The 15128-nt window shown below is 39.9% G+C and overlaps 1 long non-coding RNA gene and 1 pseudogene across 1 annotated transcript in view; both read left to right on the forward strand.

Annotated features, from left to right (window-relative positions):
* LOC148801834 (uncharacterized) overlaps positions 1 to 15128 on the forward strand; it is an 84683-nt gene that overhangs the window by 63025 nt on the left and 6530 nt on the right. The window lies entirely within an intron of this gene.
* LOC148801835 (calcium-dependent mitochondrial ATP-magnesium/phosphate carrier protein 3 pseudogene) lies at positions 879 to 2264 on the forward strand (annotated as a pseudogene).

Raw genomic sequence — 15128 nt, forward strand, 5'->3', positions numbered from 1 at the left:
ACTATTTTAAAAAAAAAAATGACAAAAGCCTTCCTTTCGTCAATTATCATCACGCAAAATGTTAAACCGATGATCAAATTTTTGCAAATACCTATTTTACCCTTTCCAAATACGCTTGACGATTTCCATCTTAGTAAGTTGTTGGAACATTCTACCATTGATCATCATATAGTCTCTCAGTGCACTGTAGTGTCTCCTAATGCTTCTAGCAGAGTCCGCAGATAAACGCCCTGCGCTCCCTCGACCTCTTTCTTCTTTGCATACAGTTCTGCGTCTGCAACTTGTTGGCGAGAGCAAAAAGATGCCTTTGCAATTGCTTTCTGTGCCTCGGCCTCTTTCTACTTTTCATACAGTATTGCTTCTTGAACCTTGTGTTACAAACAGATATGTATTTGGACGTTAATTCCTCATAAATCGTAGAAACTTCATCAAGAACAGTTGGATTTATTTAGAAAAAAAAAATAGAAAGAGCATGACTGGATTGATCGGCAATGCTCCATACCCGGGTTTCATACTCCACACTTGCCATACTCAGTAGCTCGACCCTGAGCTTCTCTGTGCAGGTCAATGTGTTCATCCTCTCAACTTCTCTCTGCAACTTAGCCTCTCGGATGGTCATCGCCTTTGCTGACTCCACTTCCGCCATCTGAGCCTGCCGAGTCCACCCCGCTTTCTTTGCCGCCAACTCCGCGTTGGCCTCTTCAGCATCGGCCTCCTTCTGGTTCTCATATATCCCCACATCTGTCTTCACCTTAATCTCTTCCTTCTTCCCTTCTCCTTGCCTTTGGGTTGATATGACCCTTGTCTGCCCTTCATGAAGCTTTAGCCTGGTTGGCAGCCTCCATCTAGGTCTTTTGGCCAAGGTACGAGAAGTACTCATGACCAGGCACGTCGACCAGCTGCTTAACGTTGGCGTTGTAGATCAGAAGGCCAAACTGGTTGAGTTCCAGTTGAACTTTCTCGAACACTTTTTGCTTCAACTCCTTGGTTCCTCTGAAGATTTCCTCCATGGTCATCGACGCTGCCAGAACTCGAGTCTCACCCTCGATGATCCCTTGAACAAGCTCCTTAACGTCGCTAGAGAGATGGGATTGAAATTGTAGTTTTAGCCATTTCTGACTTGCCAGTTATATGTCTAGTATTTCCTTTTTCAGTCAGTTTGTTTTCCTCCTATAAGCCATGGCATCTTCTCTTCTGCAGGGATTGAAATTGATGATGAAGAACTTGCCCATTTTGTGGAACATGTGGACAAGGATAACTATGGAATTATAACATTTGAAGAAGGGAGATATTTTCTTCTACTCTATCCCCATGAGGCTACTATTGAGAATATTTATAGGTTATTCCAGAAGGCATCAGCAAGCATGTCCATTTAAGCAGATATTTAATAGCAGGAGGTGTTGCAGGACCAACATCCCGTACTGCGACAGTTCCTCTTGATTGCTTAAAAGGTGGTTTTGCAAGTCCAAACAACACGTGCTTGCATTATGCCTGCCAATAAAGGACATATGGCGGGAAGGTAGTTTTCTGGGATTTTTTCGAGGGAATGGATTAAAAGTTATGAGGGTAGCACTGAAAGTACTATAAGGTTTTACACTTATGAAATGCTGAAGAATTTGATTGTCAATGCTAAAGGGGAAGAAAAGGATGATATCGGTACTTCTGGGCGCCTTGTTGCCGGTGGTATTGCAGGTGCAGTTGCACAGACTGCTATTTATCCAATGGATCTTGTAAAAACTCGATTGCAGACTTATGCTTGTGAAGGTGGAAAAGTTCCTAAACTCAAAGCTTTAACAAAAAACATATGGATTCAAGAGGGGCCTTGAGCCTTCTACTAAGGTGTTGTCCCATCTCTTCTTGGGATTATTCCTTATGCAGGAATAAACCATGCTGCATATGAGACCTTGAAAGATATGTCAAAAATATATATTCTCCATGATTGTGAACATCGCTGGGAGAACGAAGGGGAGCTTTTCTGCGCTCATAGCCTGTACTTTGAATGTGTAGTTTACCGGAGAGATGTCGAAGACAGTGCAAGATTGCCCCGGAAGGACCCATGCCTTCTTGGCGAGCTTGACGTCTCGTATCTTGACACCGGTGATCACTAAGTACTTCGACGGGCTTGCCACTTTACACATGGCTATGGGCGAGTACCGTAAGAGACGTAGAAAAAGAAGAGAGAGAGAAAGATCGGATGTAAAAGGGGCCAAATTTGTATATTTATAACCAATGGGGACCCGTGCATGGCACGGGTTTTTGTTACGAGAAGATGATTACGAGGTTGATGGGAAGGGAAAGATGACGATACATCAACAGACATATTTTCATAAAAACATGCAAAAGGGTAAAATAGATATTTGAAAAGATTTGATCATCGATTTAACGTATTCCGTTATGATTATTAACGGAAGGGAGGTTTTTGTTAATATTTTTAAAAATAGCGGAGGGGTTTTTACTAAAATAAAATTATAGAAGAGGTTTTTATGATTGACAGAAAGTTAAAAGAGAGGTTTTTATATTTTGCCCTTTTCATAAACTAATGCATCATCCACTCAACGCTCTGTTTTTCTTACAGAACCATAAAATGACATTTTTTATTTTGACCCCAACATCCATCGAGGTTCAACCAACATTTTCTTCTACTTTTTTTAATCTTTCTTATCATTCAACCATGTTAGCCAAAAGAAGGAAAATTTAAAGAAGTATTTTCTTTTCTCGTCTCCTACCTAACCTCTCTTTTCAAAAAAAAAACGGATTTGACTTAATTAACAAATGATCCCACGCATAAAACTCAAATCAATATTGGAATATGTTAAGCCCATAATTTTTTGTATTTTTTGTTGTTTTTAAAAGGTATTTAATTATTTATCTTTTTTAAAATTTATTTTTTTAATTAAATAAAACAAGCAGAGAGGCTCCGGCATTACAGGGGCAAGTGGAAGGTAAAATATTTAAAAAAAAAGGTACATATATCCAATTAATTGGTTTTATTTAATCATATTGTCAACCACATATATAGGTATTCCATCATCTCAATGGAACAGACAAAAAATTCTTTATATATGATGGCCCAATGAATAGCTTTTAAGGTTATGAGTTTAATTAACTATTCAACCTGTGTTTGTCTTAATTAAATACATGCTAGAAAATTCATTGCACAGTCGTGTCGACACGTGGGCCGAAAGTTAAGTTCTGTACATTCCAAGATTAACAGAGGCCTCCAAAAAGGTATCCCACCCTCTCAAACGCTGCTTGAAATTGCATCTCAACCACACTTCTTTAGCACTGAAAGTTAAGTTCTGTACATTCCAAGATTAAATATCAGAAATGACATATATTATTCATAAATTGAATGAGACAATGTGAGTAATTGATTTATTTGTTGAAGATTAGTAATTAATTGGATCTTACTTGAACGAAATAGAAAATATACCATAGACCATAGAAAATGAACAGACTATAGAAATAAATCATTCCAATTTCAATTCCAACTACGAAGCAAATGCACCTGAGCCTAATCTATCTAAGTTAATATGTTGAAGCTGGGCATTGCTTTTCTCATATCATAGCCGAAAGTGTGGGACCACTGACCGCTTCTTGATTTTCACATTTAAACTCTGTATCTTAAATGCCAACCCTAAATCAAAGTAAAAATTAAAATGTGTTTGATAGGAAGCATATGTTGTGAGCCAAGATGAACCCAAGTGGTAGTACAGAAGAACCCCAAGCGGCAAGAACGGAAAACAGAAAATAAAACGAGAAGAGCTCCCAAGTGGCAAAAAGAAATATATATAAAGATCAGCAAGCCAATATATCTGTCCAAGAGAAAGAGAAGAAATGGTTATGGATGTAGAGCATGCAAGTGATGAAGAGACAGATCCACAGTGACGGCAGATCTACGAGGCAGCACAAGTGAGGGAGATCTACGAGGCAGCGTGCATTAGAAGGCATGCTGCCTCGGATTTCTTTCGGTCGCCGGATTTCGTCATCGGATTTCTTCCTCGGATGGCAAGGTAGCTTTCCTTCGGGTCGTTGGATTTCTTCCTCGGATGGCAAAACAGAGCCATCCTCGAATGGAAAAACATGGAGACCTTCTTCCTCGAAGGTCGCCAGACTTGAAGGTTGCCGTAAACGACAAGGAAACTCGAAGCTCGCCTCCCTTTATCCCTCGAAGGTTGCCAGACTCTCTTGGAGGGAAAAAGACACCTTCTTCCTCGAAGGTCGCTCTGTAGGCTCTGTTTTACACGTACAAAGCATCTGCACGTGAAGTGCAAATTCTAATCGCACAAATAGATTCCATTTTGCGTAAGGAAAGAGCATGCATTTTATAATTATATATATATATATATAGATAATTCAAATGCTCAATCGCCTTCTAAGACTTTTATATCTTCTCATTAACCGTGTCTCTATCCCCTTCTCATTAGCTCTTCAAATATTTTTTAGCGTTGATTATGCCATTAACTCAGAAGATGGGTTTCGTCAACATATACAGGGCCACAAAGGTGTCAACAGCGGTGTGAACTGTGGATCCCGCTACACAGATTTCTTTTGATATATGAATTTTATACTTCTGTTTTTCTATTTTTTATTTTTCTTGTTGAACTTTGTTGTTCTTTTTCCTTGCTTTTTATTTGCAATAACATGTTAATCCATTGCATTGTGGTGTCCACAATGAGAGATGAACTGTGGATCCCGCTACACAGATTTCTCCTGTTCATCCATTATACTATTCGTCAACATATACAGGGGATCCCGCTATACAGATGATCCCCTATACAGATTTTTGATAAATTTAGTAACTACATCAGAAAATTAAAAAGAGGAAAAGATATGATACGTGCATGTGTGCACTAGACGCGCAGCAGCCGAAGACCCGGCCAAAGTTGATAGCAGCAGAGACCCGGTCATATTAGCCCTTAGTTTGTGGATAAGCCTTAGCCATTCGGTTTTAATTCTGTTAAAATAGATAAGTCTGTTTCTGTTTTAGTAGATAAGTGCATTCTGTTTTTTGTTGATAAGCTCCTAAGATTATGGGGGCGACAGTTCCTATTTCTACTCCTAATTTGTAGCACAATAAGGCTATAAATATATCCTGAATGAATGGAATAAGGCATTGGCTTTTCCTACAACCAAACTCCCTCTCTCTTCTCCTTATTCTATTTCTGAATCTTTTCTCCCTCGTCTGAGAACTTGACCATATCATTGGTATCAGAGCCGGTTCGACCATGGACACCCGTGGAAAGACCAACGCGGAATTCTGCAATGAAGTCAATGAAACCTTAGCACGACATGAGTCAAGCTTCGACCAGATGAACACTGTCTTACATGCAGTGTTAACCGAACTCCAAGCCCTTTGACCCTTACGAACCACTCCCAATACCACTCCCGAAACCAACCTTTTCGCCCATGAAGAATCCTCACACCCACATACTTCCCACTCCAGCTCCACCCATAACCATCCTCATCAACACGTCAAACTATCGTTCCCAAAATTTAATGGGGATGATCCGAGCAGTTGGATTTACAAGGCGGAGCAGTATTTTGAATTTCAAAATATTATTCTGGACCAACAAGTGCAACTAGCTTCCTTCCATTTGGAAGGCATCGCCTTGCAATGGCACAGGTGGTTGACAAAGCATCGCGGACCGCTCATATGGGAAGAGTTCTCCAAGGCTGTGTTGCAACGGTTCGGCCCCACTAACTACGAGGACCCCTCAGAAGCGTTAACTCGCCTAAAGCAAACCACCACTGTAACGGCTTATCAAGAAGCCTTTGAAAGGCTCTCCCACTGAGTTGACGGCCTGGCTGAGAGTTTTCTCATTGGTTGTTTCATTGCAGGACTTCGTGATGACGTCCGTTTAGATGTAAAGATCAAGCAACCTCGAACCTTGATAGAGGCGATTGGAGTGGCCCAGTTAATTGAGGAACGAAATCACTTGCAACGGAAAACTAACCAGTCGGTTTGACCCCCAGCCATGATATCCCAGAAAGGGTCACCCAACACCATGGCCGGTGTACTCGGGCCTCCACCTACCCTGCGCACAAACCAGGTTCCCAGTGCTCCTCCCTCAACATTCCGGCGGCTCACCAACCAGGAGGCGCAAGAACGTCGAGAGAAGGGGTTGTGTTACTACTGTGATGAGAAGTTCAACCCCGGGCACCGCTGTGCACGCCCACAACTATTCATGATCGAGGATCCAGAACCAGCGGACGTGGAGACTGTCTAACCAGAGGAAGAAAACCAAGAAGTCGTCCCCGAAATCTCCTTCCATGCGATTGCAGGAGCTGAGCACCCGCAAACCATACGTGTTCTTGGTAAGCTGAAAAACAAGAACGTGACAGTACTAATCGATGGCGGCAGCACCCACAACTTCATTGACTAGGCCATCGTCTCCAAGTTCGGGTTGCCAGTGAACCGAGACAAGAAATTTCAAGTTATGGTGGCCAACCGTGAAAAGATAGAGTGCATGGGGCAGTGCCGAGCTCTCACTCTCGCCATTCAAGGACATCCCATTACCACTGGCTACTATGTTCTTCCAGTTGCGGCATGCCAGTTGGTATTGGGAGTACAAAGGCTAGAGACGCTTGGACCCGTCGAGATGGATTACAAACAACTGACCTTGACGTTCAAGAATGAGGGACTCTTTTGCACCTTCCAAGGATTGGGACGAGCCAACATCGAAGCCTTAACCAACAAGGAATGCAACGGGTTACAAGGTACGGGATTTTTTTTTCAAATAGTTCCTTCACACAGCAGCGGCCAACCAAGTTTCTTCCCACCTGAGATGGACCACTTCCTAACCGAATTTTCCCATGTGTTTGAGCCGCCCGCCAACCTGCCTCCTCAACGACCACATGACCACCGGATTCCACTGCTTCCCGACAAAGGACCAGTTAGTGTGAGGCCATATTGATACCCGTATTACCAGAAGACCGAAATAGAGAAGATGGTGAGGGAGCTTCTGCAGTCAGGGCTGATAAGGCCAAGCAACAACCCATTCTCATCACCGGTTTTGCTAGTGAAGAAGGCTGATGGAGCTTGGTGGTTTTGCGTGGATTACCGAACACTGAACGACATCACTGTTAAAAACAAGTACCCCATTCCTGTGATTGATGAATTATTAGATGAGCTCCACGGGACCAAATTCTACTCCAAACTGGATCTACGGTCGAGGTACCATCAGATTCGGGTACAAGAAGAAGACGTTTCTAAGACGGCTTTCCGGACACATGAAAGGCATTATGAGTTCTTAGTGATGTCGTTCGGCTTGACCAATGCACCTGCAACTTTTCAAAGCCTCATGAACGACCTCTTCCACCCATACCTCCGGAAATTTATTTTGGTCTTCTTCAACGACATTATGGTTTTCAAAATCATGGGAAGACCACCTATCTCATTTGAGAATTGTTCTAACACTATTATCCTCTCACAAATTATTTGCAAAAATGTCAAAATGTCAATTTGGTGTTTTGCAAGTCGAGTACTTGGGTCATGTGATTTCAGAGCAAGGCATGTCAGTTGATCCAGCCAAAATACAAGCTGTTCTCGCATGGCCTACACCGACATCGGCAAAGGGGGTTCGTGGCTTTCTCGGGTTAGCAAGATACTAGCGGAAGTTCATCCGCAACTTTGGAAGCATTGCAGCTCCCTTGACCCAATTGTTGACCAAGGGGGGATTTCAATGGAACGAGGCAGCAGAGCTAGCCTTCCAGCAGTTGAAGAAGGCACTCACTTCACCACCAATCCTATGTCTTCCGGATTTTTCCCAATGATTTGTGGTTGAATGAGATACGAGTGGAACTGGGATTGGCGCAATCCTCACCCAGCATAACCGACCGATGGCCTACTTCAGTGAAGCATTGAAGGGTTCAGCCTTGGCGTTATCCACCTATGAGAAGGAGATGTTAGCTATTGTCAATGCCAATAAGAAATGGCGCCCATATCTGCTTGGAAAACCTTTCACAGTTCGCACCGATCAAAAAAGTCTTAAATATTTACTCGAGCAGAGGATAACCACACCGGCACAAACTCGGTGGTTGCCAAAGATACTGGGGTACGACTACGAGATCGAGTATAAGAAAGGAGCTGAGAATCAGGGTGCGGATTCCTTGTCGCGTATGGCCGAACTTCAATTTTTGTCCATCTCTATACCACATGCAGACTGGTGGCCGACGCTATAGGAAGAGGTCAAACAAGACACATTTTATGAAGAATTGATGAAGAAGCGACCCTCCCACAAGTTGCTTCAACGAGATGGAGTATGGTTCAAGGGGGACAAAATTTATTTGAGCCCCGCCTCCACCTTGATTTCAAAGGTGATGGCGAACTGCCACTCATCCCCAGTAGGAGGGCACTTTGGGTTTCATAAGACCCTCTCTCGCATCAAGCATAGCTTCCTTTGGCCTAACATGCGTCGGACGGTGAAGGAATTTTTGCAGCAATGTGACGTATGTCAGCGCTTCAAAATAGATTGCATGAGACCAATGGGATTGCTTCAGCCGCTACCGATACCTGCTCAAATGTGGACAAACATCTCCATGGACTTTATCGAATGATTGCCTCCTTCCAACGGGTGTACGGTTATCATGGTAATTGTGGATTGGTTGACAAAATATGCCCACTTCATTCCCTTAAAACACCCATTCATTGCCACGACAGTCGCTAAGGCATTTGTTGCCAACATTGTCCGCCTACACGGAGTTCCAACATCCATTGTTAGCGACCGTGACAAGGTATTCATCAGCTCATTTTGGCAGACACTTTTTCAGATGCATGGGACGAAATTGTGTATGAGCTCAAGTTACCACCCCCAAACCGATGGGCAAACCGAAGTTGTTAACCGAACGTTGGAGCAATATCTATGGTGCTTTGTAGGTGACCAGCCGCGGAAATGGTTAGAGTGGATTCCTTGGGCAGAATACAGCTACAACACCTCTACTCACTCTTCCACCAAAATGACACCCTTCGAAGCAGTCTACGATATCCCACCCCCAAGTCTGCTAACCTATGTACCAGGTACTGCTCGAGTAGGGGCAGTTGATGAATACTTGTGTGACCGGGACATCATTCTACGCGAGTTACAACATAACCTCCAGGTAGCTCGGAATCGAAAGAAATGTCAAGCGGGCCAACACCGACGTGAAGCCTCATTTGTCGCAGGTGATTTCATGTATGTGAAGTTGCAGCCTTACCGGCAGACTTCAGTGGCATTTCGGCGTTCCATGAAGCTCGCCCCACGTTACTTTGGGCCATACCCAATCATTGAGAAGATCGGTCCAGTGGCCTATCGATTAGCCTTGCCTCCCGACTCCCAAATCCACAATGTGTTTCATGTCAGTTTGCTACGGAAGCACTTGGGACCAATCACCCCAACTTCCACCCAACTTCCCCCAATCTCGGATACTTCAACCATCCTACCCCAACCGGAAGCAATCTTGGATCGTCGTATTATTCACAAGGGCAAATACCGTCCAAAGTCCAAAATCTTAGTCAAATGGGTTGGGGCACCTGCCGAGGACGCAACCTGGGAAAATGAATGGCACTTCACCAAGTCATATCCCAACTTCCTTGTGGACAAGGATCCTTCAGGGGGGGAGGAAATGATACGTGCATGTGCATGCATGCACTAGGCGCACAGCAGTCGAAGACCCGATCAAAGTTGATAGCAGCAGGAGACCCGGTCATATTAGCCCTTAGTTTGTGGATAAGCCTTAGCCATTCGGTTTTAATTCTGTTAAAATAGATAAGTCTGTTTCTGTTTTAGTAGATAAGTGCATTCTGTTTTTTGTTGATAAGCTCCTAAGATTACGGGGGCGACAGTTCCTATTTCTACTCCTAGTTTGTAGCACAATAAGACTATAAATATAATCTGAATGAATGGAATAAGGCATTGGCTTTTCCTACAGCCGAACTCCCTCTCTCTTCTCCTTATTCTATTTCTGAATCTTCTCTCCCTCGTCTGAGAACTTGACCATATCAAGATATTGGCGAGGAACAACTATAATTATTTACTCTATTTTCCACAGAATTACTGTGTCGGTCTTAAAAAATATACTCAAATTGATGGGTTCCTTCTTCCCATTTTTATTTGTTTTTGAATTATTGAGTTGGTCGAAAGGAGCACCGACTTTGTTTATGGGGGAGGCAGCATTGGTTTAATGGGTCTCGTCTCTCAAGTTGTTTATAACGGCGGAAGATAACTAATTTAATGGAGCTTCTGGGTTTGAAAGGTTAGGATTTTGATGAGCCAACGTCCCTTTTAATTTTTTTGTTTTATTTTGAAAATTTGAAGTAGAATAAAGGGTGAAATAGTCTTTTTCGTCTTTCTGTTTACAAACGCTAAAGTAAGGGAAGTATTAGTCAATTGTCGGAAATAATAAGGGTAGTGTTAGTCAATTTTCCAACAATAAGAATAAATTTAGTCAATTAGATAATATCCATTTAAAATTAATATAAAACTAATACAAAATTATCTAACAATTATTAATTTATTACTAATTTAAAGCCAACTTAAATTCCACTAAAAATAAAAGTTTAATATAATTAATTAAAATTAGTAAGGATTAATAAAAACCAAAATTAATAAAATTTTATTAGTTTTAAATATAGTTTAATTAATTAATAATCAATTTAACTTCTCTTGTGTTTTGAACTTTTGACGTTAACAAAAACCATCCTATTGTTTTAACAAAAAAGGTGTACATACCTTCCTCTTGTCATCATTCCAAATGGAAAATGCTGATGTAATGTATTGATTTTTTTTTAAATATCAAATTTACCCTTAACTAACTTCATTCAAATGTAAATTTATTAAAATACCTTAAAAAAAATTGCTCCCTTTTACTTCACTTCAGCCTTTTGACGTTACTTCATCAAAAAAGAGTAGAGAAAATTACTCTTTGAAAGTTGTCAAGTAAAATAAATTAGTGGATGCTGAAGTTGAAATTTTAAATTGTGTATGATAACACCTTAACAATGAGTCAATGATAAAAGGTATTTTGATAACTGAAGCATCTTTGTTATTGAAAATCTAACAGAAAGGAGTTGTATTTGCATTTTTTTTTCAAAACCATAGGGGAGGTTTTTGTTAGAATAAAGATACAAGGGTGGTTTATTAAATTGTCATAAGAAAAGTTTTTTTTATAATTTTACCTAAAAATAATAACAAACCAATAAAATTTTAAAACTAATAAAAATAGCAATAAGATTAAAAAAATACAAAATTATCTAGATTATAGGAAATTGACCACTCACACTAATTCTTTGGTTGTGATTAGATAAATTAGACATAACCCCAAAAATAATGCTTGAATTGGGCCTTGGATAGACTTGTTCATGGGCCGGGCTTTCACTCAGTATTAACAGATTTTTTTAAGGCCCGAGCCCGAGCCTGACCCTCATAAAAAGCCCTAAGCCCGGGCCTAGGCCCGAGCCCGAAATTTAGCCTATACTGTTACTATTACTACTACTGCGAAGTGGTTGAATAGAGAGAGAGAGAGAGAAAGATTATAAAGAAAAGAATAAAATATATATATATATATATATATATGTATATATTAAATTATAAATATATATTTTAATAAATATTATATAATTTATATATTTTATATAATATATAAAATACATATTATATATTTTATAAAATATATAATGCTGAGTCAGGTCGGGCCGGGCTTTTTTGACAAATCCCAAGCCCGGACCGAAACACAGTCGGGCTTACTGTGTTAGGCCCGAGGTCAGGCCTGCGGGCCTAATTACATGACCAAGCCCGATCGGGCTACGGGCCGGGCCATCGGGCTACCCGGCCCATGAACAGGTCTAGACTTAGATGGCCACTACTAAATTGGAAATGTCATAAAGCTCCTTCCTTATTTTTTTCTTAATAAAGCCATGCATTGCACGAGTCGGTACTAATTCAATTTAAAGCTCAACCCATTAACAACATCAATTTTCTAAGAGAAACAACCATTATAAATTATAAAAGCAAAAATAAGTTTAAATATCTCATCAATGCAAAAGATAAAAGGGATTATAATTGATAAAGACAACTTTTGTGCCCTAATATCAATAAAAGTAATAATTTTAATAAAATTTAAAAAATAAGTTAACTTTATAAAAATAATATTAAATAAGGACAAAAATACTATTCATCTTTTTCCTCTTACAAATTATTTATCACGCTCGCCGCATGCGTCTGCCCACCTCCACCTCCGCATTTGCAGACAAGACCAGACGGTGCAGATCCGCCATAATCCCATAAACTCCTCTCTTCCAGCGACTCCTCACTCGATCAACTCCTCTCCTCCAGAGCTTGATCTTCCTTTTTACAGAAACCACCATTATACAGTATCTCTCATATAAACCATAAAAAATCATGAACTAATCTTGAAAACTCATCTCCCATGCTTGGAAGTCTTTCTTCTGCAGTTCTGCATGCGTGTTAATCCCGAATTTCTAGTTGAGACGACACCTCTTCTGCCATGGTCTCGCTTGGAGAATCTTACTCCAATCAACTTCCTTCAATGCAGCCTCGCTCTTCTTCTTCTTCTTCTTCTTCATCTAAGGTCCAAAGGCTTTAGATAGATCCATGCGAACCATTCCCTCGAAAACCTTAACGGAAATTCCTCCCGAGTCTGGGTCCGGTCGATGGAAATTCCTCACGAGTCCGGGTCCGGTCGATGGAAATTCCTCCCGAGTCTCAGAAACCTTAATGGAATCCGTTATCGATTTCAGGCTTAGAGAACTTGCCATGGAGAGCAACGAACCAATTAAATCATTGTTTTCGGATTTTGATTTGCTCGAAATTTCCCAAGCTATTAGCAATTTTTCGGCTTGCAGTAGCGACATCTCAGGGGAACTGCAGAGGTTAGCTTCGCTTCCGTCATCAGCAGAGAAGCACAACTGTGAAGACTCAGATCTCGAGAACGAATCGGGGTGCTCACGGTACCGAACCGTGAGCCTTTTTTGTGAACCGAACTGATAGTACCGGTTCGATTAACCGGAACCGAACTAAAATCAATCGATTAACCAGTTGATCGATTCGATTAATCGACGATTCGGTTCGTCGATTTTTCGGTTTTTTTGATTTTATAATATTTATTATAAAAATATATATAAAATATTATATTTTAAATAATAAATAATAGATAATATATTATAAATATATATTTATATATATAATACGTATTTATTAATTTATAGTACATAAAATATATAATATACATAAATATATAAAAAATATATAAAAAAACATATATATCGATCGGTTCAATTAACCGCCGGTTTTTTAAATTGATTAACCAAAACCGAACCGATATTTTTGATTTTTTAAATTGATTCGATTTCGATCGATTCGATTTTTCGATGAAAGACGCGCTTACAACGCTCTACAAGCTTTGCTGGATGAAACGGACCAAAGAGAGGGCCGTTAGCGCGGGAACCGTGAAACCACTAGTGGTCTTGATTCCGGAGCAGGGGAGCGGTTTGGCGGCGAAGGCGATGGTGGCTCTGAACAGCTTAGCTGCAATTGCAGAGGGAATAGAAGCAATTGTGGAAGAAGGAGGGATTGTGGTTCTAGTGGAACCGACCGAAGACGGGTCAATGAAAGGAAAGGAGTTTGCTGTATTGACGCTTCTGCAACTTTGTGCTGACAATATGCACAACAGAGGATTGCTGGTGAGGGAAGGTGGAATCCCTCCGATTGTTGCGCTCTCTCAGACGAGAACAGCTCGAGCAAAACAGAAGGTTCGTTTGTAACGCAAATCGCCCATTATCATTAAACATTACTCGAACAGTACAGACTAGATAAGTGCATGAATTTAGAACTAATAAATCTAAATGGTTGTTTTTGACAGGCTGAGACGCTGCTTGGATACCTGAGAGAGCTCAGGCAAGAAGCTTCGTCTTCGAGTCCACAGACTCCCTGTGGAGATGCTGCTTTAGTATTACCCCTAGTGAGTTTCTATTGATTGCATCTGCATGTATATAGCCAAGTGGGTTTGATGGGTTTATAGTTTTGTACAGTGTGTTCTGCGAGAGCTGCAGGTTGAAAAGAGAAGCAACAATGGAGGTAGAGAGAAACTAACAGTGTGTTCTGTTTGAATAGTCCAAATTCTGTTCAGGAAAAAAGAGAAACAGTGCTTAAACTGAACTGAGTTTGTTCAATTATTCTGGGCGGCGGCGGCGGACAGCAGGGCTGATGAATGGTTTGAAAGAGGAAGAAGATAAACAGTATTTTTACTCTTTGATATTATTTTTAAAAGATTAATTAATTTTATTAAAAAATTACTTTTATTGATATTAGGGCCCAAAAATTGCCCTTAGATAAAAATAATACAATATTTAAAAAAATAAAAATAAATAAAATACTAAATAAAGACAATAAAATGCATGTACAATCATATGCAAAAAACATAACAAATAAGAACTCATAAGAATAATATTATTCTCAATAGGTTCCGATCAAGAAAAAAAATAAAGGTGATCAACAAAATATGAATTATAACTGGTCAGAAGTCTTGCGATGTGGGCTTTATTACACAAAACTGAAGCACCAAAAGCCTTATGATATTTCTAATTGGGTCAAGCTGAACGAAGTCTAACCAAACATTATTTAGAAAAAGTAATACTTTCTATCATTTTCATTAATTTTTATTTAGTTTAAATGGATTTTAATTTTTATTAGTTCTGTAATTTTTATTAATTATTTTTGATAATTTTTTGTTATCTATTATTGTTATTGGTATTCGAATTAATAAAAATTGATTTTAATTTCATAAATTATTTTTTATTTTTGTTATAAAATTTAATTATTTAAATAATTTAAAATTAACAAAAAATCATTTTAAAAGTATAAATAAAATATAAAATTATGTTAATGACTTCAAACTAGTTTATACCTATTTTGATTCATATAAACAAGAATTAAGGTATCGATACAATATTGCTGATACGGGGCGGCGATATATCTGTATCCATGACTCGACTCGAATCTCAACTCTCGACTACTGTATGACAAGCTGCTAATGGTCAAAGTTCTTTTGGCATCATAGAGTTTCCATATACCATAAACACTGTCTAGAAATTCCTTCGTAAAACAACTAACAAGTAAACAACCTGATAATTG

Source organism: Nelumbo nucifera, chromosome 3 (genome assembly GCF_055504915.1).
Source record: "Nelumbo nucifera cultivar China Antique chromosome 3, China Antique-T2T, whole genome shotgun sequence".
Taxonomy (NCBI): domain Eukaryota; kingdom Viridiplantae; phylum Streptophyta; class Magnoliopsida; order Proteales; family Nelumbonaceae; genus Nelumbo; species Nelumbo nucifera.